This window comes from Anopheles nili, chromosome 2 (assembly GCF_943737925.1).
Source record: "Anopheles nili chromosome 2, idAnoNiliSN_F5_01, whole genome shotgun sequence".
Classification (NCBI taxonomy): Eukaryota; Metazoa; Arthropoda; class Insecta; order Diptera; family Culicidae; genus Anopheles; species Anopheles nili.
In genome coordinates this window covers 50,959,787-50,969,786 of record NC_071291.1, presented here as the reverse complement: position 1 = coordinate 50,969,786, position 10,000 = coordinate 50,959,787, and the positions used below count along the sequence as shown (strand labels likewise).

The 10,000-nt window shown below is 34.8% G+C and overlaps 1 protein-coding gene across 1 annotated transcript in view; it reads left to right on the top strand.

Moving 5' to 3' along the window:
- Positions 1-8,649: 8,649 nt before the first annotated feature.
- Positions 8,650-10,000, top strand: part of LOC128721969 (uncharacterized) — a 30,781-nt gene continuing 29,430 nt past the window's right edge. Inside the window, exon 1 of the mRNA XM_053815779.1 lies at positions 8,650-8,661. The gene's annotated coding sequence lies outside the window, so the exon portion shown is untranslated. The remainder of the gene's footprint in view (positions 8,662-10,000) is intronic.

Here is a 10,000-nt window from a genome sequence, read left to right as displayed (position 1 = left end):
TCAGAAATGGGCTCAAGTGACAACATACACATAATGCAACCTCAGAACTTTACTCAGCAGTATAGTGAACATAAAACATCAACTCGTTGAGCTTCATTTTAAACTGCCATATATTTTCACATCCGGTGTAATGCTTACTTAGCAAAGAAAGGCGAACCCTTAACGAAGGAGCAATCCACATGTATCAAATGCGCTTCATTTTCTATACATTGCTAACAGAGTGGAATGTGCATTCCCCGAAGCTAAGGCAGCAATTCTATTAAGGCGGAATTGGAGTACGTCATTTGACGGTTTTTCTGTGTTAAGCAGTTATAGCGAATAATTTTCTCATCAAATTATATAGCGTGTGGAATTAGATGCCATGGTTTAGACTTGAGATTTGTGCATGATATGCGGTTTTTATTCATTTTATCAAGCTTTATAAATGCAGTGACGATTAGTATGCTGACCTATGCAGAACCAAACAAATATTATATATAGTTTCGCGGTTGACATAAGAAATGCATGAATATTTTGAATTATAAGCTCTTATAATAGTGAAAAAATTGCGCTTTTCTGATATTGTATGTTAATTTACTGAAGCTCTTTCCATAAAAAAGTGGTACTAAGCAGCAGTGCACCATATTGATGCTGGAAACATATGCATGCTTCTTACAGCAGTTTTATGGACGAATGAACGTAATACCAATGGGAATTCTGTGAACAGAGTGATTAACATACACTACATGTTTTTTGATGAAATTATATCAAATCATTTCCGTGAAAATGCTCAATGGAATAAGATAATCTATACATCAATAATTAAGTGATTTAGATAAAATATTCAACCTCAAAGGTATAATCCTAAAGGTAAATGAAATATATGATGCTTTTCAACAATTCCAACAACAACAGTTATTCAGGAAAATGGGTTTAAATACTCAACAGAAGCAAAAAGACTGTTTTGTCACAAAACGTGGTGTAAGATCGTCTTAAAACCACTTTTTTGGTAGCGTGTGAACAGTTTATTTTAATAATTGGAATTTGGAAGCAAATAGGAGGCCAGCTTGCAGCTGTTTGAATTAGATTGATGTTAAAATCCGAACGGTAACTGTGAAACCAGAGGAATTTTGCCGTTGTTACGGTTCCTGAGGAATGTTTCCTTTCCAGCCCAGTTTCAATACCTCCTGTACATGAAATTTTCACACGTGCTCACATTGCGTAGGTAGGCAATCATAAAGCATGGTTTGGAAAAGAGTTATTCTACTTTACAATTATTTTATCTAATATTGTATGAAAAATACCAAACAACTTGGTGTGCTTCAATTTTTTCTATGATAAAGTAATTTTTATTATTAGTAGTTAGATAAGATGTGTGTAGGAAAATTTGAGCGACGTTCGATAATTCATGGATCTCATGTACATTCATCAATTCAATCAATCAATATGTTCTTTAATGCACATTCTGAACAACACCTTTTATATTTTTAGGAATCAAAACAACAGCAACAATTTAATCAATGCATTACTAGATCCTTTTAGCTGGGGTATTAAAACTATGCATGTTCAAGCGAAGCAATCTTTGATCGCATCAAAACCAGTGAACCTGAACCATACTGCAGCCGTAAGATTTATTGGAGCACTGGCGCTGAAATGGACGCTTGCGATACTGTGGGTTTCTCATTTGCTGCCCGTAGAAACGTAACATGGCCTGTAATTTACCTCGCTGACCTATTAAGACCTGGCGGTTGGCTACACGTATTACAACGACAGGCAGTGGTTGGCGACAAAATGCAAAACCGCACGTGTTACAGCAGCGCTGTACCCGCCACGCTCCAAAAGTGGGTCCACTGATTACGTTATATTTTAGGCCCAGTAATGCAATGAAGTACATCCCTTCAGAGAGGGCTATGGAACTGTTCGGTTTGTTGTTGGTTGGTGTAAATGTAACCTTCGGAAAAAGGATAAACTGTTTCATTCGAAATGATCCTAGTAAATTCAACTCGATTCATAAATAAATTATATATATATATATTATTATATAAATTATATATATATATATATATATATGTATATATATATATATATATATATATATATATATATATATATATATATATATATATATAAATATAAATAACATTCATATTTTCCCAAAGCAAACTTAAACATATATTTAATTAAAGTTTATTGTCCATGCAATTGATCAATAACATTATGCAGCCTTTAGCGACGATATAAGCGCATCCAACGATTGATTAAATAGATCAATGCACCATAAGGAATAATTGATCGGTAAGCTCTCAGTACAAAATAAATGATCAGTTGCGAACTATCCAGTCCGAGCATCCACGGCCACGGGGGATCGCCGCTACGTTGCTTTCACTTGGTACACTCGCATATAAAGCAAAAGTAAACATATATCCATGTGATGTGACGTAGTGGTACCCTCCCGTGTCTAACACAACACGACCGGCTGTGGCGGTCTGGAGCATTTTTGCAAAGAAGCCGGAGCAGAGCCTGTCAGCCATTGAGAGCCTAACCGGCGAGAAGTCCCTGACTTGTTTGACATTGGTGTTCGTGTGCTTTAATGTATGTATGTTCATTGAACCGCATGCGAAACGGTTGAATGTCCGCCCGTTTCTTCATGCACGAGAACATCCCTGCAAGCTACATATTTCTCTAGTCCATCCGGTTTATGGATACCGGTCCCGAGAGCTCCCTCAGAATAACAGCCATCAGTGTCCAGCTTGATGCTGGAATAGTCCACCGATTTGTGATACCGTTACAACATTGGAGAACTACATAAGGTTTACCCAAAACACTCAATAGCATTCGCTTCAGCACAGCCTGTCTGACTACCAATAGCAAGTACAATTTAACAAGGTCGGATATAACAGCTGGCTAGGGAAGCCGGGTTTGAAGCGTGGTTCGAGATAGATTGTGCGGAAAAGCTCATGAAAATGAATAAGTTTCCATAGAGCTAATGCCTTCTTCTAATAAACTGTCAACGATTTTTAGGCAATTTGAAACCTTCAATATTTTGCTGCTCAAATATCGCGAGAGTACTCACATGCCGTTCGAATTGTAAATGATGAAGTACATTAGTGCGATCGATGCATGTGCGAAGTGTTGACTTTATTCCTGCCTCTAAGAGAAATTTCCAGCATTTTGAACATGAAGTCGTCCATCGTTTACATGTTTAAATGCAAGATTTCATTATTACCAGAATAAGGAGCTATTTTCAATTCTATTTTTGTACCAATACCATTTGTCAAAACAGTAATTTGCATACAATTTAACGGCTATATATAATATAAAAACGGTTTACATATAATTCATGAAAAGTTTCTTTCATTGTATAATATATCACATACATATCACATCAAATGTTATTATCGATGATCGATCACAAACTGATCAACCGTTGTTTTATTTACGATACAATTTAAGCATACAAAGTCAAAGGGATTTTTGCCCTTTACCACGGATCTACTCAGTTGCTCTGATCAATTGCTCGCCACAAAATTTGATTTATTTGTTTTAATTATACAAGTCAAAAATCGGAAAAAATTTATTGTATGTTCACAACAAAGATTTCTGTTTTATTTTAAACAAATAGGTAATATGAGGTAATAAAAAAATTAAAGTAGTCAAAATTACAATGCTACAATGCGTTGTAGGCACTACAGCTCATTGTACGGTCTAGGTCGATTAAGATCGGTCATACACTAATTGCAATTTTTTCAAAACAGTATTGAGTCTAATATTTGATCGTTGTATGTTTATTGGTTCCAAGAGAAAAGTGATTTTGAAATCCTAAGGGATTTGATTTATATTACTGAATAATTGCTCATCTGAAACGTATATAAACACGTTGAAGTAGATTCGACATGTGATTGTTTGCGTAAAACCAATTGTTCCTGTTATTTGGATTAAGATAAAAAATACTCAATCTTTTTTGCAAACTCCCAGAAAAATGTCTAAAATCTTACAGCGATTCTTTCTTTCTTGCTCTCAGTCAAATATTCTCCTAGTTTCTATCAGTCATTATCTGATTAAGTTTTGTTTGTTTGTTTGTCTAACATTAAGCAAAATTTGTAAATTTTACAATATTTTGATTAAATAAGTTCCGAAGCAGTATCAAATAAAATTCTCTTCAAAATGTCATAAAGTCGCATCACGAAAAGAAACATTATGTCTATGAATGTTTTTAAATATGATAGCTAACGCGTTTTTATAAAATATTGCCGGAGTTTATCATTCGCAAATTAGTTGGGAAATAATAGCATATAAAAGTGAAATCCAAAAGATAAAAAAATATAACAAGTCGAAAAGACTTACTTACTTACTTATCAGGCGCTACAACCGCTTGACGGTCTTGGCCTGCTCCAGGGGAATCGCTCGCGGCCGAGCGCCGTCGTCTGCAAAAAAAAGAAAAGTCGAAAAGACTAAAGTCATGAAAAAAGAACTTGAACAGATAGATATTGAACAAATCAATAGAAAATTATTTTATTAGAATATGTATTATTTTAATGAGAAAGTATGTTTCCTATATTATATTATAGGATATGTGTAGTTATGACAGTTTTTTTATTGACTGTTTCTAACAATGTTTTAACTTTTATATAGTTTAGGATTGAATTTAGAATTCTCAACTGGTTTTGCTAAGAACGTTTGTCAAATAAATTCCTAATCTGAAATATAATCAATTGCTTTGAATGAGTAATTTAGGTAAGTTGAGATTTTATTATTTTAAAAGTCGATGTGGTATACAGAACACCGATTATTTCCTTCCAACAAAACAATCTAGAATCGACCTGTCCTGATGATAGGGCTTTTGTAATTGGTGACAGAAAATCTCGGGTTGTATATGACGGAGACACCTTCAGCAACCATGCTAACAAATGCAAATGCAAGATCTCCACCAACGTTAGTAATGACGCGTGAGCTTTAACATCCTGAGTTATATGTCGCGTCGGCTGATGCTGTAGCTATATTAAAAACGTTTATAGTTCCCGAGCTAGCATACGCTTCTGAGACTAAGATTTTGTATAAACTGACGAAACTCTCTTAGCCACGTTTGAGAGGAAGATGCTCAGAACGATTTTTGATCCCATGTGTTTAGAAGGACAATGGAACAGCCGCTATAGTGACGGGCTCTGGGAGTTGTACGATAGCTTCACTGTCTTGCGTTGGCGTTGCTGTATCTGTCAGGAGGGGTGGTATCATGGATTAGCTGTCGACGGCTCTCAACCAGGAGCGCTAAACGATTTTAGCGTCGAATAACTAAGAAAGTGTTTATTCACCAATTTCCAGATTTATTGTTAAATAGTCCATTCTTTACACTTATTTAGACATAAACTTCTCCAGCAATTTCTTGACAAGTTTTTAACTAAAATATGTGTTGTATTATTCTATCTATTCTGGTAATATATTTCATCTACAAAGTTTGTGTAAATCTAAATAAGTACAATTCGTTGAAAACTTAAAATATCCCCAGAACTATATAAAAAATAAAGAAAAATATTTGGTAAATATTATTTCCAAGTAAATCAACGCGACAAAAAACCCTGTCAAGAGAGTGAGAGGAAATTTATGAGCAGTTCATACAACTTAGCAGGTAAATCGGGAACTCATGAGCATGCTCGTGATGAAAAAATGCCACGACGCTCATGAAAAAATGAGCGTAGGTGCTTGAAACTACGCAATACAGTGGTGGGATAGAAACCGAAGCTAATGGGAAGAAGTGAGAAAGTAGAAGTTGGAAAACAGGTTTGCCAACTAATTTATTTTTAAGAGAGAAAAGTGCGTAGAGACAAAAGTTCTCCCTTCGCATCGCTCACAAGGTTAATTTTTGCAAGGACAATGCTGGAATTCATTTTATCTCAATTTGATCGTGTGATGAACAGTAGTTCCTGATTAAAATTTTGTAGAAAAAGTGCTTCAAAAAAAAAATGAAAGTAATCAGCTTCTGCAAACCGAATGCCAAAATTTATAAGCCGGATGTTAATATCCAAATTTGATTTAGGTGGAACATAATTAGATTGTAAACATACGATGTAGGAGATCTTTAGTTTTGCATGCAATTGAACATATGTGTAGGAGATCTTTAGTTTTGCATGCAATAGAAAAGAGTAGCAAAATAAAAACTTATATTTTTCTGTGATTTACCAACTAATGCATTTAAACTGTAGATCGCATCAATGATCTCCGAAACTAGTCTAAGGCACTCGTCTATCAACATCTGTTGAGTTTGATGTATGCATAGTTTCCCTGAAACGATAATCGATACTAGACAATTTTTTTAAACACTTTGTTGTTCATGTTTTGGAGCTTTGTTTACTAGGCTGGTTCAAAAACACCTGTGCGCCTACGACGTTAGCTAGATAGCAAAGCTAATTTTGTAATAGCTCTTTCATTTCTCCCTTGGTCTGGATGAAATTCGAACGAATTCGAAGGGTTCCGGCAATCGCGCTGTTAAGAAGTGGCATTTCCGTGTTATATTATGTTTCAAATAAAAAATCCTTGTCTACGTTGCACAACGGCAACATAGTATATATATATATATATATATATATATATATATATATATATATATATATATATATATATATATATATATATATATATATATATATATATATATATGTATATATATATATAATTATAATTATAATTAATATATAATATCATCCAATATGATATAGTTCATATATCAATAAGAATACTGTAATGCATCGATTATTTGTTTTTAACCATTAGCACTGCTATTATATCAATGAATAATTTTTCTTAAAATATTCTGGAGGTAGCTGAAGAGCATCCAACCCTGTATATGAGCTCATTGAGAGAGCGTAAAACCTATGGAGCGAAACTCATGACTAGGGAGTTCTTCTTAGGGCTATCGTATCGCTGAGAGAAGCTGGTACTCAGTTATATATAGCTAATGGAACAGTTAGCATGTATGTTGGCCGTTGGATATTTTTGCAACAGTATTATAACTGGAATTGACTGGTCATTCAACCAGTTAACATTTTAAAGGTGCATATGAAGCTGCAGATTTGTGTAACAAACAGTGAATATGTTTTGCGGTGTTCCATCAATTTTCACCTCAAAATAAAAGTGGTTAGCCTAGAGACCTAGAGTGGACGAATGTACTACAGCCAACTCACGCATCTGTCAATCATTTCTTCCTTCGGAATGAATATTCGTTCGAAGAACAGAAAATCGTCCGGCTCAGTGATTTTTCTATTGTTATTGTTAGCTTTTCTGGAATTTGTCTAGGATCTATTTTGAACAGTAGTCGGGGTTTTTCGATTCTGCGCGCATGCTATTTAATGCGTGCTTGCGTGTGCAAAGCTGTATGTGTATGTGTGTGTGTGTTCATAAAGTGCGTTGGTATTGGCAGAGGGAATGCAAAGCGTGCGAAACAGAGAAAGAGAAAGAAAGAAAGAAAAAAAGAGCTAAATGCCTTTACGGTTTTTTGCTCGCAGCAGCCGGTGCAACAGCAAGAATATTTTGAAAGGTTATAAAATATCATAAGGATACGTATCAACTGATCTTTACAAGTGTGTATGTAATAGCAAGTGCACTTCGAGTGGGTGCGTGCAGTACGTTGTTCATGATTTCAGTTTGCTCGATTAAAATAAGCATTGTTTGACGTTTCCCACCATCTTTTTAGCAAACTAAGTTGTGTTCGACGATTTATACGAGCTGGAATAAGATACGCGTTGTATAAGTGTATTTACACCTCCGGGCAAAATGGCTTACCCTACGCATTTCGATTGTGGCTGTGTGTGTGTCTACGTGTAGTTTGGTAGACATGGTATGCTAGTAGAGCTAGCCTGCTGCTGTGAGCGGTGGAATTGTGTGACCAGCAGGAAGACAAAGTATCGTGGGCTTGAAGTGCGATGGAAAGTCCTTGGAGAGCCGACGAGAATGTTTGGACAACCTGTCTTTTCGGGCCATTGCTGGTAGCGCAACGCAGCCCCGTAATATTTTAAAACAGTTTCCATGGAGTAAAACTTTAACACCAACAGTGATCGTCGTAGTGATGTTTGATTTGTGTATTAATTTGTTGCCTTCACAGTATGCTTTATCAAGTTTCGTCGGATCTGATGTGGTTTTTGCTATTTTAAATACATGTTCTGTGGTTTATATCTACCATCAATCAAATAATTTCTGATTATTATGATACGTTGGGTATTCTTTCACGTTTACGACAGAACAGACGTGAAGCGGTTGATTTAGAAGAAAAAATGTACTGTTGAAAAGTGCTGTTGAGTTATTGTTTTTTTTTATTGAAATCAAACCGGGATGCATTAGTTGCCTTGTGTACATATAAGTAATAATGGTGACAAAATCGTGACTTGAGATTCTTTTTATTAAAAATTTGATTTGAATTTTAGTGTTTACATTCATACCTGTGGTGTACTGCGTTGTGGTGAGTGTATTTTAACGTATAAAAAAGTGGATGATTTTGGTTCATCAAGAATAAATTGAAGTAGATGTGTGACTTAAGTAATAGCATAAGAGTAATGTACACCATTTGTTTTGCTTCGGCAATTGAAAATTCATTAGTTTTTGTTTTTCGACTGCATTGTAAGAAATAATTGTGCCACACAACAACGACAGGATGGTTGGATAAGAAAACAATTCAATGTACGAATATAACAAAAGGTGAGTTGATTGCTAGCGCCAAAGCTCGTTAATAATAATTTTATGATCCGTGCGATTTAATAATGTGTAGGGCTTATAAACAGTTTTGTATATCGATGGAAATCACTTATACTTCTGCGAATTTTTTTTGACGTAATTCAATGTGGAAAGGGCTACTTATAAAATTTATGTTGATTATCAGAAAAGACATATAGTGACATATAGTGCTTCTCATGTTGTTTCGCTATGATTTTTTAAAATGTGAAATAAATAAAGTGAAAGTAACTTCAATAAAACAATAAAATGAAATTGTGCAGAGTTGATTGTGCATTTTGATAAAGCATTATGGGAGCGTTACAACAATGATGAGAGCATTGAAACAACGTAGTGAGAATTCTCTTTTCTTTCTTGATCAATTCGTACGGAACACGATATTGTACATTTAAATATTAGCTCGGCGCATACATTATGTGCACCAAATAATCCAACTCGCTCGGCATGATGATGTCATTTGATAGCAAGAGTGTTTCAACTTTTTCAAGATTTAACGGTAGGAAAGATCTGTTTGTTTATTTAAACGAACATGATTACCTCACTGCATAAATATCGTAAAATGATGAAAAATGTATTAAAATTAGATCAATTAAAATAAAAATTGAATTCAAATGACTGTGTTGGATTATTTGGCTATCACATTCTAGCAATAGTTTCATATGCATTGCAGTGATAAAATGTTACCGACTATGGTACTGCATTTAGTAATACTGTATATAATGTTAATGTCAAAAAGAACTAATTGATATACATGTGTTACCAAAAAATTGAATAGTTAAAAATGGTCTTATTATTTAATGAGAAACCCCAAAAGAAAATGGGGTATGAATTTTTCAGCATTTGAAAATCGATTTGTCAATATATGCCCGTTTCTACTGGCCGTTTTCAGAAAATTCTGAAACCCAACGGCTTCTTGATGCAGTTGCTTGTGTGGTAGTTTTATGTTCTATAGTAAACAATTTAAGCACAGTTGCAACGAAACTCAAGATGTCTACGAAGCATTAAAAGGGCGCCTGCGTTTCGTATGTGCATCGGAACACCAGCGTTGGAGTACGGAGGACGGTCGTGTGCGTTATGTTCGGAACCTCAGTCGATAAGGATGCGGCTGCGCTTTGATAGTCACTTTCAATATCTATGGTTGGTTGGTGTTTGTGACGTCTTATTTAAAGGATCATCTGAAAATTATTGACATTACAGAATATGAAAAAAAAAAGTACATCGATGTTAAATACGAATTCTATATTATTCTTTTTTTGTTAATGCCTTATTTTTCTTCTGTATCCTGTTTCAGTTATCAGTTATCTAT